The sequence below is a fragment of the Molothrus aeneus genome, chromosome 14 (genome assembly GCF_037042795.1).
Source record: "Molothrus aeneus isolate 106 chromosome 14, BPBGC_Maene_1.0, whole genome shotgun sequence".
In the NCBI taxonomy this organism is placed as follows: Eukaryota; Metazoa; Chordata; class Aves; order Passeriformes; family Icteridae; genus Molothrus; species Molothrus aeneus.
The window spans coordinates 3549186-3569702 of record NC_089659.1 but is presented as its reverse complement, the minus strand read 5'-3'; the positions used below and the strand labels follow the sequence as shown (position 1 = coordinate 3569702).

General features: G+C 51.0%; 1 protein-coding gene across 2 annotated transcripts in view; it reads left to right on the top strand.

The window, feature by feature from the left end:
- LOC136562586 (gamma-aminobutyric acid receptor subunit beta-4) overlaps positions 1-20517 on the top strand; it is a 78537-nt gene that overhangs the window by 6715 nt on the left and 51305 nt on the right. The window lies entirely within an intron of this gene.

The window sequence follows — 20517 nt, the reverse complement described above, 5'->3', positions numbered from 1 at the left end:
TTCCTCCTGATGAGGAGATGTGAGGGGCTGGGGGATGCTCAGCCCATGGGAAGACAGCTACACTCAGGTGTCCCTCTCCATGGGACTGATGGGAAACAGGCTCATGCCTGTGCTCTCAGGGGGAAGAGAGGCCAGGGACAATTATTTAGAGGCTCAAGGGAGCAGTTTTCTCCCAACAGGGCTGACCCATAGTTCCTAGAAGCTGGGAGTGAAGGAATACCCTCACTGCTCTCAGCAGGGTTTGAAGGCACCCCAATTTGCTGTTCCCCATGACCAAACCCATCTCGCATTGAAGCCTCTCGTTTCCCTGCACCTCACCCAGACCTGCCCCATGCTCTGACCACCCCATACCATTCAGCAGAGTCCCTTCCACCCCTCAAACACCATCCCCACCCCCCTCATCTCCTTGTTCTACCCCGTGGTGGAACAGGGGCTTTCAGGAGGCAGCACCAGGCACTGCTGGGCCCTGGCCTCAGGGAGGGCTCTGGGTGGGGGAGATGATGCCCACCCCTCCATAGTGCTCAGGGGAGGTCACTCAGGGCAGTGGGGAGACACTCTGGGTGCAGCATCCTGCAGGCAAACAGGGCTTCCAAATCTCCCCTCTCTCCTTCGAGCATGGGGCAGGCTGGCTTTGATTTAAAGGCTCTGCCCTGCAAACACGAAATGTCCCTATTACCTGGCCAGGCCTGACCACAGAAATTGGTGCAGTCACATTTTATGAGGGGGAGAGCCGTGGAGATGACATAAAACTGGAAGAGGAGCAGGGTGCAAAGGCACGGCAGGGACTGGGATCCAGTGCAGCAGGAGCAGAGCTGGCTCTGCAGAGCCACGGAGCACAGGGAGCCCTGGCTGGGGCCAGCAGGTTTTGTTCCCTGATTGCAGCCCCCAGGGCACCCAGGACAGGGCCCAGCCCTTCCTCTGCTGACCCTACAGATCTGTGCAGTGCTGGGGCTGGGCAGCCCTGGCATTTCATTGGATTTTCCTCTGAATTCCCAAAGTGCAAGCAGCATTTCTCCTCACTCAAGCAAAGAAATAGAATTATGGCCATAACCCCCTTCCCTGTAATTGCCTCACTGTTGCCCTTCACCCTTCCTTGTCCTTCCCTTTGCTCATGAGAGCGAGGTCCTGGTGGGGAGCACCTTGGTGCTCATGGTACCTAAACTATCAGCATGCCTGACTCCCACCCCAGGACAAACTCATCCAGGCAAAATTCCTGCAGCATTTCCAGCTGGGCTGACACAAGGGTCTGGAAGCTGGAGATTGTTGGTGTTGCAAGGCCAGGGAAAGGGGTGGAAGTTTCCTTGTACCACTGCTGTACCCAGAGCTCACCAGGTCTCTGGTGGGCTTTTGGATCAAACCCATTTCTAGGTGAAGTCCACTGGGATCATGCCAGGAGGTGTCTAAGCCTGTATGGCTTCCATCCCTCTTGTGGAGAGGCTGAAGTTCTCCCCAATGAGTTGTGTGCAGCTGGCACAGCCACAGAACCCACAGGAAAAGCATGAAGCTGTGCCAGGGGAGGTTCAGGCTGGGTATCAGGAAAAGGTTCTTTCCCCAGAGGGTGATTGGAACGTGGAGCAGGCTCCCCAGGGAACGGTCATGTCCCCAGGGCTGCCAGAGCTCCAGGAGTGTTTGTACAGGCTCTCAGGCACAGGCAGGGGTTGTTGGGGTGTCCTGGACAGGATCAGGAGTTGGAGAGATCCTCGTGGGTGCCCTCCTGCTCTGATGTGCTGTGATTCCATGGAAAAGGCACAGTTTGGGCAAAGTCCTGTGTATGTGCAGCCCTGCTGTCCCCCAGGGCCATCTCCAGTTTCAGCATCCTGAGGACTGGGCTGTTCTCCAGGACTGCCCTGTGCTCCACCTGGACTGTCTGCCACCCCTCCTGAGGCTCCCAGCTGGGCAGGGGGGCTGTCAGCCCTCTCTGTGGGGGGAGGTGATTCCACCACCCCCGTGCTCCCATCCTGGGAATACCAGTGAGGGTGAGCTGGGAATGGCCAAGGTGGCACCTCAGAGGGGTGGCAGGTCCTGCTGGGAGCCCTGTGCCCCAAAGGGATGTCATGGAGCTGCCTCAGGGCTGGCCACGAGTGACCAGGGGGTCTGGCAGGACAGGCAGCTGCCTGCCCAAGTGGAGAGGAGTGCAGCAAAGTAGCTGTCACTGAGCTGCCTATGAACTAGGCTGAGCTGTGCCTCTAAAGCCAGAGCCTTCAGCTCTCTGTGGCGCGAGGGTGAGGCACCAGGAAGGTCACAGCAGCCAGTGCTGGGCTCCCTGGAGGTGTGGGCACAGCCAGGTCCTTCCCAGACAGATTCCCACATGAGGAATGCAACCCACAAACGTGATGAACCAGTCTGGCTTCCCTTCCTCCCTTCCCTGCTCTTTCCCGCTGTTTTCCCCATGTTTTCCTCCTGCAGCAGAGTTGTTTCCTCCTTGCCATCCTGTCTCCACATCAGGGGCAGTCACCCTGCCCTGTCCCCACCCTCAGCCTTGGGGACAATGTCCCACCTCCACATCCTGGGGTGCCTCCTCCATTCACTCCTGCCTGTAGAGCAGGAGCAGCTGGGATGCTCTGGGTGTGCAGGCACATGGAAGGACCTGTTCCCATGTACCACCTGCCATGGTGAGGCAGCTCTTGCTCCTCACAATTTTTCTAAGAGAGCCCCCAGGATCATCCCAGCATCCCCACCCTGCCCAGGATGTGGTGCTTCCACAGCTCCAAACACAACTCGTGGCTCCCCAGTCCTCTTTTTTTTAAATTTTTTTTTTGAAAAAGAGAAAGAGAACTCTGCCTAATGCCAAAAGGAGGACAGGCCTGCTGGGGATTGCAGTTCACTTTTTAATTTTGAGATGCCTCGTTAGCTCTGGGCCGAGCTGAGTGGCTGAGAAGCATCAGCCTCTCACTCTCCTCCCTCTCCCCCACCCCCTTGGAAACCCATTAGGCCGAGGAGCAGGTCAGCTCTCAGGGGCTGAGCCCTGGCAATGAGTGCCATGTGCTCACCTGGGGAGCTGGGCTGAGCAGGGGACACCAAAGGGGACAGCTGGAGCCATGTGGAGATGATGGGAAAATCTGGGAGCTACTCCACGGGAAAGCCACCCTGGTTAGGTGGGGGCAGCCCCTGTCCCCTCTGGTGTTTCAGGGGACACAGGACAGGACAGTCCCCTCTCATGTTTCAGGGGACACAGGACAGGACAGTCCCCTCTGGTGTTTCAGGAGACACAGGACAGGACAGTCCCCTCTGGTGTGTCAGGGGACACAGGACAGGACAGTCCCCTCTGGTGTTTCAATTGCTGTCCCCAAGCCCTGGAGTGTCACCCCAAGCTGGAGAGATGTGGGACAGTGCCAGGGTGGGACATGCAGACATGCTGGTACAGGAGAGGGCCTGGCACTGGGGGGGACAGGAAGGGGTGATGGCAAACAAGTCCAAAGGGTCTGGCCAGGGTTGTGGTGGGGATCTGGAGCAGCTTTCAGGAGGGATGTGCAGGGAGGAGCAAGATGCAGCCAGGCCTCCAAGAGAGAGATCTTTGTCCAGGTACTGCAAGACCAGAACAACACAGAGAGAGGGTTTTGGGCATCAAATCCCAGGTGGGTGCCATGGGCTGGCCCTGGGGGATGGACAGCCTGGGGGTGATTTATATAGCACACTAATTCCACCACCAGGTGAGCAGGATGTCCATGATTTAGGGCTGGCTGAGCAGGGGGTGCTGCAGATAATGTCTGGGAATCATCTCAGAGCAGCACCCTGGCTCTTGTAAGTGCTCTTAGGCACTCACTTTCAGAAGCATTAGTTAGAAAAAAAAAAGGGAAAAGAAAGCAAACTAAGATGATATTGCCCCAGGGTAGAGAAGGCAGTGAAGGAATCGCAGGAAGATCCCACTTGAGCTCAGTGACTCAGCTGCTCTCTCTTGGTGCAATGTTTCCAGCCCAAAACTTTGCAAGAGTTCCAAGCAGATGGCTCTTAATGGTTTTCCAGCATCATTTGCAGGTCTTGGTAGCCAGAAGCAAGGTGAGGGCACTCTGTGCTCCTCGTTGCCAGCCCTCCTGGAGTGCAGGGTTCCTGGTGTTTCTCCTGGGAGGAATGCAAGTGTCTGGAAATGCCTGTGAAAACAGAATGACCGTGAAGCCCTTGGGATTGTACAGTAAATCCTGGATTTTCATGTCTGTGGATCCAGCAAATTTCCCTGCTCCATTTTTAATTCAAACTTCCCTAAGAAAAATTAGCACTTAAGGGGTCTTGGGTTGAAATGAGTCTGTGTCCTGCTCCTCATCTGTTTTGTGTCATGGATGAGGCTTCCCAGCTCTTGCCACCCTCATTTGGGATATCCAAACCCCTCTTTGCTGCAATATCTTGGCCTTCCTTCCTCCTGTGCCCTGCCCCTCCTGCTCTCAGCTCCATCACACCTCCACCCTCCTGGGCACCCAGCCCTGCTCCCACATCCTCTTTATCCCCCAGTATTCCTTTTGCAGTGGCCACTCCAGATTCAGTGGAGCTGGGGGTGAAATCCTCAGCCTTTCCCTGTGTAACAGCATCACTTGAAAGCCAGAATTGTAAAAATAAATGATTGCTGATGCATAAAGTGTTGCAGTGAAGCATCGTCAGTGGTTCAGGGCTCCAAAACTGGCGGGGCTGAGCGGCTGCACCAGCTGGCATGGCTGCAGCAGCAGGGGATGGGGTGCCTGGGTTATTTCCCTGGCCCACCAGCCCTGTGTGCCTGGGAAACTGCTGCTCTCAGTGCTCCTGTGCTGGAAGGAATGGGAATTTTGGTTTCTTCCATGGTCAAGGCTGGTGGTGCCGTTCAAGCCCTCTCCAAAATGTCCCTGTTTTCCACTGCGTGTCAGGTGGTGGTTTTTTCCAGGCAGCTAGATTGCTTTGGATTTTTGAAGGGTGGGGGGGGGGGGGAATTTTAGGGAAAATGATTCAGAAATTTCTGAGAACAAGCCAAAATATGTACGTGCTGGGTTTTTTTCCCTGTCCTAAAATGTTGGGGGATGAAACTGGTGGCACCTCCTGCAGGGCTGGCCCCTGTGCATGGGGAGCAGGCAGGTCCCCAGGGCCACCAGCGACCTGGCTGGCACAAGGGCTGTGTCCCCACTGCCTCTGGTGCCAGGGCAGCACTTCAGAGCAGTGATGCTGCTGCAGGAGGACCAGGATATGGGGCTGGAAGAGGGCAGTGGGCGTTGCTCCTGGGCTGCCTGTCTGGGGGACCACAGGAGCTGCTCACCTGCTGTTCTAGGCTTTAGTTTTCAGCTTTCCCTTCCTCTTCTGTGGCAAAAATTGTTTAATCTCAGAGCAGCTAGCTTCAATTTTCCTTTTTCTTCTGAGATGCTTTGAGCCAGTCCTTTTGGGGCAAGGCACTGAGATTTGGCAGGAAGGCTGTGCTCCCACCAGGGACAGCTCCTTCCCTGCTTGCAGGAGGACTTGCCCGGAGCTGGGTATGGGGTGAATGTGAAATTCTGCACTTCACAGAGCCTGGAAATGTCACCCCTCTGTTCCACACTGTGGCTGGGCAGAAGAGCTCTGGGTTTGAAAGCAGAGGGGTAATTATGGATCAGGCTGGGGAAAGGAATTAATTGAGGAAGGAGAGACAGAAGCTGTCTGGAAAGTCTGTAAACCCCAGTGTCACTCAAGGCCAGAGGAAAGGTGAATACCTACTAGGGCTGTCAGTGGTCCCACTTTCCTTCCTGAATAAAGAGCATTAAGAAAAGGCCATTCTTGGTCAGTAAAACTGGCTGCAGCTGTGCAGCCCTCACTTCCTCCCCAGTTTTTGTGACTTCTGGCTCCAGACCATGGGTCACATCCTCTCTAGGGCTAATCCAGAAGGAAGATGACAACCTCCTGCTGTTGTGTCTTACTTCATTAACTGAAGTGGCAGGAAATGAAAGGATCCCGTCCTTCTTGGGACATATGTGGATGTTAACACATTGCCACATGATGGAATTTCTATTTTTTTCACTTTGCTCATTTTATACGAAATACATGCTGCGAAAAGGACTTGGAGGCTGTAAAGTCAGACACACAAGACTTCAGAAAAAGCCAGAATTTGGGTTTTTCCAGGGATCTATGTTTGGTCCCCTTGTGAGGCTGCATCAGGAGGCAAGGTCCAAGAGTTGCCTCCTCCTGAGCAGCCCTGCAGAGCACACCAAGGTGCCATTTACACATGGAGCTGATTTTTCTCCTTCCCTTCCCTCCAGAGGGGGACAGGCTGGGGGCATGGCAGTGGGGACAGCTGAGGTGCCCACAGCAGGTGATTAGGGAGGGTTGAGGTGATTGAGGTGCAAAGCCTGGGACTGAGCACCCAAATTCCATCTTGGACTTGTTCTTTCCTGGCTGTTCTGTGCTCAGACCTGCTCTCCACAGAGCCTCAGCTGTGTTTATGACTGCTGCCAAGCACAGCAGTACAGCAGGAGAGTGTTCACAGCTCTCCCCCAAGGAGCCAAAGGTATCCCCTGCTGGGGGGTGCCCAGGGAGGGGGTGATTCTCCAGGATGCTCAGCAGCGCTGGAGGCAGGCAGTGCCTCTTTGGAGCACAGCTCCTCTTCATTTCAGCCACAGCTGTGAGTGCTCAACCCCAGTGCCCCGGGAGAGAGACACACAGAGGTCACTGAAATCCAGGAGCTCCAGGTGACTGGGGTAGGACAGAGCACACAGGAACCCTGTGACACAGCCACAGAAACATCTTCCCTTTCCTGTGGGCTTCCCCTCACTCACTGCAGGGTGGGCAGGGCACTGTCAGCACTGCCCTCCTGCAAATCCATCCTCTATCAATCAAGGAAAAGCAATGAGCAAGGATGCTGTGGACAGTTTAATTAAGAACTGGCTCCATAACATCCATTCAGCAGTGGGCATCCTTCCACCTAACCTTCATCCATTTTGTTTTCCTCACGATTTTGTTCTTGAGGGCAAAAATGTTTTAGGATATTAGACCAGTCCCTTCCTCCAGTGTGACAGAGCTTGTGAACCTCTTGCTGCACACTGAACACCCTTGTGCATTGAGGTGTGGCCACACTTATTATCCTCCTTTCGAGACAGAATCTCTGGCACAGAGCAGTGGAGGCAGTTTTGGGAGAAGACAGCAATGGAGATGATTTCCCCTGAGGCTGGCCCTGGGTTTCTGGGCAAGGAGTGTGCCTGCCACAGAGCTGTGCCTGCTTTTTTCAGGATTTGGTATCCAGTGAGGACCATAAAGTTTCACTGTCATACATTTTCAACTGGAGGAGATGTTGGTTGTCATGCTTATGCCCAAGCCTGTGTGGGATAAATGTACTTGGTCACCCTTCTCCTTCCTTTCCCCCCTTGGCTGGTGCAGCCTCTCCCTGCAGCTCTGGCACATCTGCTTTTCCACTCCATGGCAGGAGTGCCCTGGGCTGGCAAGGACCCCTCAGAGATCTCTCTTAAAACAAAGATGTCATCATCATTTTAACTAAGCTTTTATTCCAGGAATTTTGCCTCCACCCTTAGTCATAGATTTTTTACATCAAGATGCAATACATTCGAATTACTAATTAGCAGAATAATTCCAATACTTCTTAATTAATTAACTGACTAAAAGCAGATTGTTGTTTATAGCCAGATTTGCCACATCACCTGGACCCATGTTCCTCCTTGACAAACATCTACGTAACAGTCACCATTTCTGAGATTATTCCTGCCAGCAAACTTGCCTTCGAGGGACTGCCACTGCAAGCACAATGTGAAAGGAGTGTAAAATCCATTAGTACAAGTCCTTTTGATTACTCAAAATATATTCTCACCGCCCTGGAGCTGTTCATCAGAGCAGCTTTACATACCTGCATTGTTCATCTCCTAAGACTCCCAGTATCCCAGTTAGGCAGAGAGGTATTTTTAATCCATGGAACACGAAATAGAAAAGCCAAGGAATGTGCTGCAGTTGTGCTGCTGTGTGAAAGAGACTGTGTGTGTGCACGTCACTTTTCTCACCCATGTCTGGTTCAAAGAAAAAGAGTTGGAGGCTGCCACAGTGTCAGGGGGGCTGGATGTAAGAGGGTTTTTGGTGGTACTGACACTGCCTGGTCTGTAAAATCCATTCTTGCTGAGAGCCCTTGCTGGAGGTTTTTATATCTTGATATTTCATGTGAAATATCATGCACTTGTTAAAGCGTGACCAGAACCATGGACAAGACAAAAGATGTGTTTAATGGAGGCACGAGCTCTTTCAGAGCAATTCACATCTCATGGGTGAGAAAGGGCAAAGTTGGGTGGTGCAGCCCTATAGGATGAACAGAATGGTCAGTAAAACAGGTTTTCTGGAGACCCTGTTGGGATTGATCCTGTTCTCATGAAATGGAAGGAAGCAGAGCTCTTCTCCCTTCCTGCTGGGACGTGGGAGCTCTGCTGTTTGCTTTGAGCAGGCTGGGTTGGGCAGCACTGATCACACCATTCCTATAGGCTGTTTTTCTGGTTGTGGCATTTATCCCTGGTTCTGTGCCATAGCTAAAACCTCTTTTTTTTTTCCCCTCTGATCTTTCCCCCCTCCCCTTCCTGTTTCTCCTGTTCTTTGCAGTCCTGCAGGAATTGTGCTGTTAAATAATTGTGTTTGTGACAGGGGTGAGCCTCAGCCCAAGCCACCATGTCCAGAATTCCCCTCCCTAGACCTCAGGACCTCTTAGTTCAAGTCTGGGATGACTCTGAGTGCAGTTCTAGTTGGAAGAAAGACTCTGTAAAATTACATCTTGTTGTTCCATATTTATTCTCCCTCAGTGGTTTCCATGTCAAACTTGCTCAGTTTACCAGTCAAAACAAGATATTTCTACCTGCCAGCTCTGCCAGCTCAGCCTGGGCTCTGGAAATCAAGCTGTGCTCTCTCTGCCCTGGACATCATCACTCGCCAGAAAGGGTTCTCAAATCAGGGCTGAGCTGGATGTGATGTTGAGTGTGCACAAATAGAATTTGTTCCTGGGTGGTATTGGGGCTCTGCGTAACAGATATCAGCAAGGCTCCTGTGCTGTGCAAATATTGACTAACAAATCTCCCCCACCACCTGGGGGAGGATGGGACACCTCTGGGGCCATTTTACACCCTGGGGACACCAAAAGGGGGAAGATTTTTGGGGGTGATGGTTAAAACCCACAGCAGCACCAGGAATGGCACTGGGAAGCTCTGCTTCCTGCTGTTCTCTTTGTTTGTGAGAACAGACCTAGCACCTCCTGAGCTCTGGGCCATTGCTTGGTCACCAAACTGTGCCCTCTCCTTCAGCTGTGGTGTCCTGTGGAATCCCCACAGGGAACAGGCAGCTGAGCCCACTTCTTGCTGTGGAGAAGTGTCATGGTATAGCCATAGGAAAGGCTCTTCATTAATGGGCATTAATCTTGTCCATAAATAGTTCCCCTTCTGATGGGTGGAGCAGAAGGACTTTCCTCAACACCCCTTCAGAGAAAAACGGAAATTTTGTAAATTTGATCATTGACAAAATGTTTAAAAAGCCACTGCACGTGGCAGAAAATATATTTACTGTGTATGGTCATGTCATAGAGTAGGGAAACTGGGAAGGGTGTCCTGCACTGCTTTCAGCTTTCACTCCTGTGCTTCTGTAGTGAATCCCCCAGGGGCTGTCAGCAAGGAGGGGACACCAGAGCCTTCTCTGCCCCATGTGAGGTTCCACTGTGAGCCTGCAGAGCCTTTCCAGCCACTGACAGCCATGGTGAGCTTTTATCTGTGCCACAGTCCAGGAGCAGGGAAGAAATAGGGTGACAGCCTTGGTTCCTGGGACACTTTGTCACCCTGTGCTCACATTTGGGACAGTCAGCTGAGCTGGGAGACCACCAAAGTGCCCCTTCCTCTTCCTGCAGAGCCAGGATGGGTTTTCTGGCCAGCAGATCTCTCCAAACACATCCCCTCAGCTACCTGGAGTAGTTCTTACTCTCCTCTTACACTCTGTGAGATGATTCCCTGCTCCCTTTAAGGAGCAGGTGATACCACAGCAGGTGATAGGGGAACCTTGTGCCAGGGGAAGAGCCACGTCCAAGGGCAGCTCAATGAGTGATGCACAAAAATGGGGGGCCCATGGCACTGGCAAAGCTCTGGGTGTAAGATCAGAAGCTGTCAGGCCAGGAGAGGAGGCCACCCAGGTCCCAGATGTCACCTGGAGAAGGTCTGCAGGAAAGCCCACTCTCCTGGCCTCTGGAGAAGGATCTCAGCTTGGCAGGAAATTTTTGGAAGTCAGGGAGAGGGTAGGCTATGAGCTGAATTCCTCTTCTTATCCTCCTTTCACATCAAAAATAGAACATTTATCACAAGTTCCCTACATGTTTTTCTTCCCTATTGCACACTAGCTCCTTGCTAGTATTTGAAGCTCCAGAAAAAAGAAATTGATGAGTACTCAAGTTAATAATGTGTGCTTATTGTGTTGATGAATTGCTGGAGATGAATATATATGTAAAAGCTCTGCAAGATTCACTCATCCATGCATCCTGAGTGAAAGCAATTATTTTGGTGAGCAAATGGGACTTAGTTTTATGTCTTAATAAAGAGGTTCTGGGCTAAAAGGCAACTTTTGTTCCAGACATTATTGCAAATCAAGCCTTACTGAAATAATGGAAACACCAGCACAGGGGGCAATCTGTCAGAAGTGAACATCCTAGAATCTTTTTTCTACTAAACTCTTTCAATTCTTGGTCACACCAAATTCTGTAAGATCTTCCCTGTTTCAGACTGTGGAGAAAGGGCAGGACCCCCTGAACAAAGCACATCCAAAAGCCTCAGAAACTGAGGGATGAAAACTTGTCACCCTGTGGATGACATTTGGAAAGAGGGAGGCTTGTTTTTTTGTGTGTGCTTTGTTTCTCGTGATTCCTAACTCAGATATGAATTTAATGTGAATGCAATGATATTTTAAGACCTGACTCACTCCATTTTATCAATACTTGCCCTGTAAATTGTCCCAAACATAAGCCCTGGGCATGGTGCAAGTTTAGCACCAGGTCCCAACGTGGCCATCTTGTTCCTTTTGCTTTTCCCCAGATGCTGGGGATGTCCAACTGGATCTAATCCAGGAGTTACATCCTTTAAAGACAAGAGTCTGTAAACAGAGATGAGGAGGTGTGACTAACTCATAAAAAAAATTGAAAACAGGGAGGAAAAAAGAGAAAACACCTTGTTGTTGTCACTTTGATAAAAATGACAAGTCCAGGTATTTTGTTGTTGTTACAAACACTTCTAAGACAGAGAAAGGGATTTGATGTGAACAGAGGAGCTTGTGTTAACCCATTTAAATTAATTTGGCTCAGCTCATTTGCAGCTAAGGGGATTAGATGGCTCAGGATTTGGTAATGTGAGAGAGTGTTTTCCCAGACAGGTCACATCCCACAGTCCAGGCCAGGTCTGCAGATGCTTTGGGGGAGAATATTTCCAGTGTACACAAGAGGGAGGCTCCTCCATGGAGAAAACATTTATTGCTCACATGCCAGGAAAGCCCCAGCACTGAAAAGCTGGGGCAGCACCTTTGTGCCCTGAGTGGGCAGGTGAGAAATGAGACATTCCAAGGGGCAGCTCGGGAGAAAATTCCACAACTGCCAGGCAGGGAAAACTGCTAAATGACCTCACCTGTGAGCCATCCTGGCAACCTGGCCTGAGGGGAGGAGTGGCCTGGGGAGGGAGGGAGTGCCTGGATCCTGTGGGATGGGATAGGATAGGATAGAGAATAGAATAGGATGGGATGGGATGGGATAGGATAGGATAGGATAGGATAGAGAATAGAATAGGATGGGATGGGATGGGATGGGATAGGATAGAGAATAGAATAGGATGGGATGGGATGGGATGGGATAGGATAGGATAGGATAGGATAGAGGATAGGATAGGATAGGATAGAGGATAGAGGATAGGATAGGATAGGATAGGATAGGATAGGATAGGATAGGATAGGATAGGATAGGATAGGATAGGATAGGATAGGAGTCCCACACATAGCAGCACCACCCCTGTCATTGGGGGTGGTTTAGCTGTGAGGAGGAGGGTGGTGCTGTGGTTTTCCAGGTATTTAGCTGCACTCCTACCTCCTGGCTCTGCAAGGAGTGTTATGATGCTGGGGGAGGGATCCCAGTGCTTGGGATTCAGCCCTAAACCTGCTTTTAAGCCTGTGTGCCTCTGTGGGCCTTGTAGGACTGGTACAGAGATGGAACATTTGGCATTGTAAAGAGTGTTTTTGAGGCTGTGATGAGTCCTGGGGGTTGGTCTGCTCAGAGACTGAGATGGAGCAGCTGCCTGTGGTGAGTGTGTTCTGGTACATGGTTAAATACCCTGCTTACTTTTGCACCCAGGGGTTCAAAATATCTCCTGTCTGTGTGCAATCCTTCCTCAAGTGCTGCCCCCTTCAAAAGCAGAGTAACAGGGCTGGGAAAGGAGGAGCAGGAGGGTGCCAAAGGCTTCTGAGCCTGCCCCAGCTGGAGGAGCAGAGTGTCTGGCAGTGCCCTGGCTGGCTCTAGGAGATGGGGCAAACACAAGCTCTGAGTAAAAGCAGAAGGACTGGGCTGTTCCTGAGTCCACCAGAGCTTCCCAGGCAGGCAGAGCTGTGCCCCAGGGCTGCTCTGGCAGGGCCCCTGCAGAGATGCAGTTGCCTGCCAGGATCCTGACAGAGGTAGGAGGGAAGTCTTCTCAGGTGGAGCGGTGTGGGGGTGGCTGATGAGCGTGGGCACAATGCTTCACACTGCTGCTGGGGAAAAGAAGCCTGCCTTGTGTTGCTTTGCTGTCAGTCTACAACGTGCACTTGCTTGGCAAGCCCCGCTGTCCTCCTGCTACTACTCTTGGTGGAGGAGAGCTGGAGGGACCTGGGATGCTCAGTGTCTCTGCTTTCCTGGGATTTGATCAGTGTAAACACAGGGAAATGTGGTATTGCATAGTGCCAGCTCTGCAGAGAACAGAGGAACACCAAGTGTGCGCCCTGCAGCCTGCAGAGCCTCAGAGCTGGTCCCTGTGGGTGCCCTGGGGACAGGGGGAGGGCAGGTGAGCCATCCTCCAGGAGGCTGGAGCACTGCCTTCATCTGCCAAGGGTCAGGTCTGGACCCACCTTCTGCCGTGTCCCTGCTCCAACAAAGACTCCAGTGGCAGTGGCACCCCTGCAGAGCAAGCTGGCCATTGTCTCAGCTGGGCACTGCCAGCTTTAAGGCATGGATGGGAGCTGGCACTCCGTCCTCTTGGTAAAGCTGCTCTTGAAGAGTTGATTGCTTGGACCCACTGGTCAATGCCAGGGTGAAGATGGCTGGCGAGGTGATGCACTTGTGTGTCTCTAAATTAGAGCTTGACAAACCTGAGAACTTATTTTCCTCTTGCTTTGCTGTAACCTTACCAAATGTGCATCACCTGGGCAAGATATTCACAAGCAGGAGCTGTTGGAAGACTGTTTTCATCACTGAGGATGAAACAGCTTTAACAATCTCTCTCCTGAATATTGACCTAGGTCTCTTCCAAGAACAGATGATGTTCTGAGCAGTCAGTAACTTTTTTTAATGCTGAGAGCCCTGTGTGTGTGTACAGGTGCTCTGCTGGACTGGGTCCACAGGCAGTCCAGATGCTGTCAGGCTTGGTGTTGACTCTCTTGTTCCATTTTTAAGCCTGTACATTTGAGACTTTGTTTTTATTCAGCTTGGGTAGCTGTCTACCAACATCTTTTAAAATCTACCTTGATTTAGCTTCCTCTGTAATCCTTCAATCCCTCTGGGACAACCTTTACACTGTTTTTTGCAGCCAGCTGATTGTTCTCTCTCACTTCCAAATTTCCATGGGATATTTGCAATATCCCACTCTAATACCCACTAATCCATTAAAAATACCCATGAGATAGATTAGGTAATCCACTGTGCCTCACAGATTGTGCTCCTTAACTCTGTGCTTCCCTGGAACAGCCACAGAGCGGGTGCTGCAGCTGCCCTGGGAAAGCACTGTTCCTCCAGAAGGATCCCTCAGCACTGGCTCAGGAGCAGGCACAGTTTGCTTGAGAAAATGTTCTGTGACTGTTCAGGTCCTTAGGGAGGCTTCATGTGACAACAGGCTGGGGCTGTGGCTGCTGTTATCCAGGTTAAGCTGTGTGTTTGCAAAGAGCATCTCAGGGAGCAGTGCTGGCAGGAACAGAGGTCAGCTCTGCCTGCTCTGCAAGGCTGAGGCTCCTGGCTCCTCACTGAACAGGAGCCTCATTGCTTGCACCATGGTTGTGTTTGGATATTCCAAAAGTCTGATCAACAGCTGTGCTGTGGTTTTACCCTTCCTTAGATGTTCCATCCTACCTTTGTGCTGTCCTTGATATCCTGGCGAGAGCTTCCTCCAACTTGGGATTTTCCTTGGGAAGTCCCAACTACTCCCCTTTCTTAAAGAAATATTTCAAGTTCAGTTGTCTGACTGGATGAGGTGACAATGCCAGGATGCCAGGAGAGGACAATGGGACAGGCTGGAAATCCTCATTATCCTCCTTGCACAGGGTGGTGCTGTGCCCAGTGCGGTGTAGATGGATGGAAACCACACCAGGGTCAGGCAAAATCTCATTCTGTGCCTGGGCTCGGCTCAGTGGTGTAAAAAGGGCCAAGTACTCCCTAAAGGAGTATGGGAAAATGTGGGAAACCTAAGAAATACCAAGGAAACCTAAGAAATACCCAAGAAACTGTTTTCTACCAGACCTACTTGGAAAGCAGCTGCAATCTCCATGGGAACTAGTGGTGGTAGATATCCTCCCTGCCCCTGCAGAGCCATGAATCCATGGGGAAAGAGCAGGCATTGACATCCCCAGCCACCCTGGAGGCCAGGGCCCTGTCTTTTAGCTCCAAAATCCCACTGAGAGATTCCTCAGCATTGACAAGACCCTCATAAAACCTGTCCCCCTCAACAAAAATCCAATGCCAGACTTGCTAACTTGCCTTGAGACCACCTCTCCTTCTGGTAATGTATAACAGTGTAAGGCCATGGAGAGCTTTGCCCTTTTAAATCCAAGGGATTCCATGGGGTGACCTGCTGGGAGTAGAGGGAGAGCTCCAACATCAGCCTCTGAATGTGTTTGATGTTTCTGGCTCTTGTGCTAAACCTGGCAAAAGAAATGCACAGCGTTGGCTGTGTCTGGGGGAGAGATCATGGAAATAAGAGTGGAAAAAGCCAAGTGAGAAAAGGCTTGGAAAGTGTTAAATGGATGTTTAAACCTGGATTTTATTGGAAAAGTTTGAGTAGGTTCTTAAGGGACCCTGCTGAACTCAGTGCTTCTAGATGTCACTGCAAATCAGAGGTGCTGGATGAAAGTGGTTCCCAGAACATTTCTGCTTTCATGATACATGGTCAGCTTTTCTTGTTCCTCAAGCAACGTTAGCACTAAACTGAGTTTGAGCTTGATGCTGTACATAAGCTAAAATAAAAGGAAAGGAACAGGAAAATCAGTGTTGGGAAACTTCTTTGTGATTTGGCTTGTGTAGCCTGCTGGGCTGGCATCTTTTAGATGTTCTCTCACTGCTGTAGCAGAGCCTTGGTCCTGAGATCTGTAAGCACAGCTATTATGCAGACAGCAATTTGTGAGCTCCTCTTGCAATCTTCCTGTGTGCTAAAAACCCAGGAGCATTTCCATTCTGCCTGCACCGGAGTGTAGTAAATTTGAGTGTCCTGACAACAGGCTGGCCTCTGAGTTATCTTTTGGGTGGTTTCAAAAAACTACAGCACAGGACTAATTAGTCCATCAGCCAAAAATGATTCAGGGCTATCTGTTTTGGGAGGGCCAGAGGGAGATTTATGAAGAGGATGAATGTTTTCATCCTGGCAGCAGCTCCTCAGCCAGCGACAAGCCCGGTGCTGGATGTGCTGCCTCCTGCACTCCAATTACCTGGGAGCTCTTGGCTCCCAACTAACCAGGTCTGTCAGGCCTTGTGTAACCAGCCCATGATGTGGGCCTGGCTCTGAGCTGGAAACACAAAGCCAGGTTGCCCCCAGGTCCAGTGCTGGGAACAAAGCAGAGGAGCAGCCTGGGTGAGCCATTTTCTGCAGAAAGCACGAGTGGATGCTGAATGCCCCTGCCTCGTTGAGGAGCACGTAGTGAGGACTGGAGGGAAAAGTCCTGGCAGTGGAATGACAATGACAGGCTGTGTGCTGGTTGTGTTTGTGGTGAGACTGAGATTGCCCCAAGTGCTGGTCCTGTTGGGTGGGGCGTCACTGAAAATGCAAGAAAGGCACTGTGGTGCCATGGTCCTTCATCAGCAAAGCTGGCCCTCCTCCTGCCTGCCTGCACCAGCCTTCTGTGCAGAAACACTTCCACCAGACAGTGCAGGGCAACCTTGTCTAGGACTGGCTGGTTTGGGGCTGCCCTTCAGCTTCTGGAGGGTTTGGAGTGAGGAGCAGGGCTTTGCATGGACGGGATCTCATGCCTATGGCTGTTTACCATTGCAGGGTAAGGCACAGACCTGTTCTATATGTAGGTTTAGTAACTGAAGCCTCTAATTTTCTCTGGTTGGCTTTGTTTACTCAGCAGAAGACCTAAAAGCAGCTTTCCTGCTGCTGCAGGGATCTCAGAGACTGGTGATGCCACGGGCAGGCTGCAAGCAGGGAATGCTGAGGCTCGTGCACAAAGCTGTCTTGAATAATTTCTCCTCTTGTCCAGAAGAGACAGGGCTGTGCTCGCTCCTGCTGCACTCCCAATGGCAGGAGCTCAGCTGCCCCTTTGCCATCTCCAACCTCCTCCACAGAGTGAGCAGCTCCCAGGATGGCTGCAGAGGGCTTGGAGATGTTTCTGTGGTTTTAGGAGGGTTCTGTACAGGACAAGTTCCTTTTTTTTTGTCTCTACGAGTGTGTCATTGCTTCAGTGGCTGGTTTGTGGATACCAGGCTTTAAAATAGAGATGTAGACAAATTGGCAAAAGGCCAGAGGAGAGCAGCACTAATTGTCAGAGCTTTAGAAAACATGACCTCTGAGGAGAGGTTGAAGAAATCAGGTGCATTTAATCTAGACAAGGCAGTATGGGTGGGGGAGGGAGGGGGATGGCATGGTTTCTCAGAACATAAAAGCTGTTGTTAAGGAAGGATGATTGATTTATTCTTCCACTGTCATGGGGGGTGGGGGGGAATGATGAGACCAAACTACATTTAAACTGCAGAGAAGATTTGGTTTGGATATCTAGGAAAAGCCTTCAGTGCAGTGAAATGTGGGAAGGTATTGTTCAGGGAAGCTGTGAAATTTCTGACACCCTGTTAATGCCTTTGTTCCTGTAGCTCAGACTAAAGGGTAATTTTCAGGCTGATCCCTGTCCCTCAGCACTGCAAACCTCGGCTCTGCCAGCAGGGCTAAGTCCACGTGGTCAGGAATGCAGGAACCGGGAACCTTGAAGCCCTGGCTGCCGTTCATAACAATGATGTGGCTTCAGTGGACCATAAATGCAGCTCTGCTCTCCTGCCCACTAGTTTGGAGTCTCTTTGGCTGTGTGTGAGTTGCAGTTGGAGATCTGAATGCAGAGGAACCCGAGCTTGCTCTGTTGTTGACTTCCCTGGGTAGGAGTGAAGAGGGGACAGCTTGGATCTCAGCTCCGAGGAGCTGCCTGAGTGATCACCCCCCTGTTTCACTGGACTTTGTGCTTTTGTCTTCAGTGAGCTCAGAACCAGGCTGGGTTCTGGGAGAGATGTCCCAGGCTAGGCTGCCATCACCTCTGGCTGGAGTGCAGGCACACACAGGCTTGGAAACACAACCTTTCCTCTACACCTGTGCTGAGTTATTTCTGTTAGCAACGTGATGCCAGGTGCTGGGGTTTGATGCATTATAAAATAAAATGTGAAAGTAATAACTGGTTGCTGGGAAAATATTGCAGATTAGCACAACTTGTTCTCTACCTTGACTGTGTTTATATTTGACAAGTATCACTTGCAGAAAAAGGACAGGTTTTATTATAACTCTTTTGTCTGCTTCCCTCCCAACTTCCTGAGTGCATTATTCTCAGGCATCAAACTACTTTCAGGACAAAATGTTGGTGAACTCTCCAGTGGTGGTGAGAAACAGGGATGTGTGAGGGTGCCATTCACTGGTAACAGTGGCAGAATTTCTCACACTCCCTCACTCGTGATCTTGCCTATAAATCCTTCCCAGGTAGAAGCTTTTTCTTTAAGGGGAGGAAGCCTTGTTCTTTGTACCCACTGGCAAGGCACAGATAAAAGCATGGGCCTTTAATATCAGGTTTACTACTTTTACCCTGTCTTGGATCCACAAATGCAGAGTTCTGTCTCTTCTGGACAAATCTACAGATGACGTTATCCCATATTTGAAATACCCTACTTTTGTATCCCTCTTGCCTGAAGCTATTAACATTGGCAGAATTGATGTCCTTTGTTTATTTTTCTGTGCTACTTAAAGTCTGAATGTTGGGCACCAGCTGGCCTGGTTTCCCATTGGGCTGCATTGAGAGTCAGGACATATTTTAGTGTTGGCTGTGTCCACGCTCCTGAATGCCTGTTCTGAGCAGTCTGGGAGCCAGCAGTGCTGGAGAAGGTGAAATGGCTTCCCTGGCATCAAGATGAAGTAGGTGCAGTAAAGGCAAGGCTTGTATTTCATTTTTTGTAGGACAGTCACACACAGGAGCCCATGGGCTGCACACCCCAGGGCTCGCAGGTGGGCAGTGGAGCCTCCCAAATTCTCTGATAGATGGGATGTGCCAAGAGGAGCCCTGCTGACTCTGCAGGGAGCTGATCCCTCCAGCCCAGAGCTGCTCCTGGAGCTGGGAGAGGGGAGCTCTGGAGCTCATCCCTGGCTCTGAGTCACTGCATGACCCCGGGCACTCGAATGCCACGGTGATGAACACAGCACAACTGTCTGCATGCATAGAGTGCACTGCACAGGCTCTGGCTTTGACAGATATCTGTGTATCCCCAGTGCCAGAGCTCCCCTGCTCTACCCACCCAGCCTGCTCTCAGTGGGGGAAGAGCCCTGGTTGGTGCTGGGGAAGGAGGGCATGCACAGCCACAGTGACACAAGCACTGGTGGGGATGGAGGGCATGCACAGCCACAGTGACACAAACACTGGTGGGGATGGAGGGGATGGAGGGGATGCACAGCCACAGTGACACAAGCACTGGTGGGGATGGTGGGGATGGTGGGGATGCACAGCCACAGTGACACAAGCACTGGTGGGGACGGGCTGGAAGCCCAGCAGGCAGTGGGGCACTCTTGGAGGGAGCAGCACTGCATGGCAGAAAGGCTCTGGAATGGGAATGTGGCTTCTGCCAGGCTCTGCTGCAGCCCTGTGCATGGCCCTGACTCTCCTCCTGTAACTAATTAGCCTGCAAGATCCTCAGGGCAGCTCTGACTTCCTCCTCCTGCTATGGCTTCTATCACAAGGCCCTGATTTCAGGGCAAAAAAAAAAAAAAAAAAAGACAAACTATCAAAGTGAGACTTCCTTAAAAGCTTTGCTGTGCCTGTGTCAGCCTCTGGCACAAAGAGGCTGCGGGAGGATCGTGTCTCCCTGGCGTGACTGTTGGTTATTTTCCCACCTGGCTCCCTTGTGAAGGATGAAGGCACAAGCACAGCTAAGCTGTGTCTGGATTGTGGCTGTGATGGCATCTTCAGAGGCTCCACGAGGTCTCCTGAGCTCCCCTGCCTCGGGCACCCTGTCAGCCAGCCCGGGGTGCTGGAGCCTGCACTGCCTCTTTAAGGAGATTTGCATAGCAGGGCCTAATTACAGTGGTTGATTCTGATGTTTTCAGTGTTGTTCATATTCCATTAAAGGATAATGCTGCTTAATTTGCAGCAGAGGGTCTCGGTGAACAGCACACCCAATCACAAGGCACCCCTAATGACACTGCTTCCCTACTTCTGGTAACACATAATTAAAAAATCACTCCATTTCCAGTTGTGTGGTTCTCCCCTCTCCCCCAATCTCCTAATTACTTTCTGAGCCATTTCATGATTATCTGTAAATATTTCAGCACTTAGATCTACTAATGAGTGCATGGAAGAGTTAATACCTTGAGTGGCACAACTGCTTGCCTTTCCTTTTCTAGAGATGCATTGCAAGGGTTCATTTTCTACCTTGCATGTATGGGAAAGGGGATTTTCTTGGGGTGGGATTGGGTTTGTGCTCTGCCTTTGGGGTTGTGGGCCTGAGCAGGGGAGGGGTAACATGCAAAACCCCCATTTCCAGCTACAGGAGGAGTTTTGCTGGGTTTGGTAGTGGGTGTGAATCTCATTTTAAATTGTTTCACATGGCATAAACCCCACAGCAAGGACTGCCCTCTTCTCTAATCTGAGCTCTGCTCTGAAAAGCCACCTTACAAATGCTGCTTTTTCACTTCATAGATCTGTTTCCTGTACTTGAATGGTGCCTTGGGTGTTAAAACTCACTTGGGACTTTCAGACTGAGTACTCAGAGCCAGCAGAGTGGTGGAGGAGTGAGCTGGAGCAAGTTTCCTGCCCGTGGCTTGCATGGCCCTGGGTGCTGAGTTCTTTGTGTGGTCAATCAGGACCACCTTGTGCAAGCCCACTAGGAGCCTGCTGATGGTCTCTGAAGGGATTATTTGGAATAACCAGAGATAATTGTGTTACTAGGGGGTAATTAACTTCCAGAATTAAAAAAAA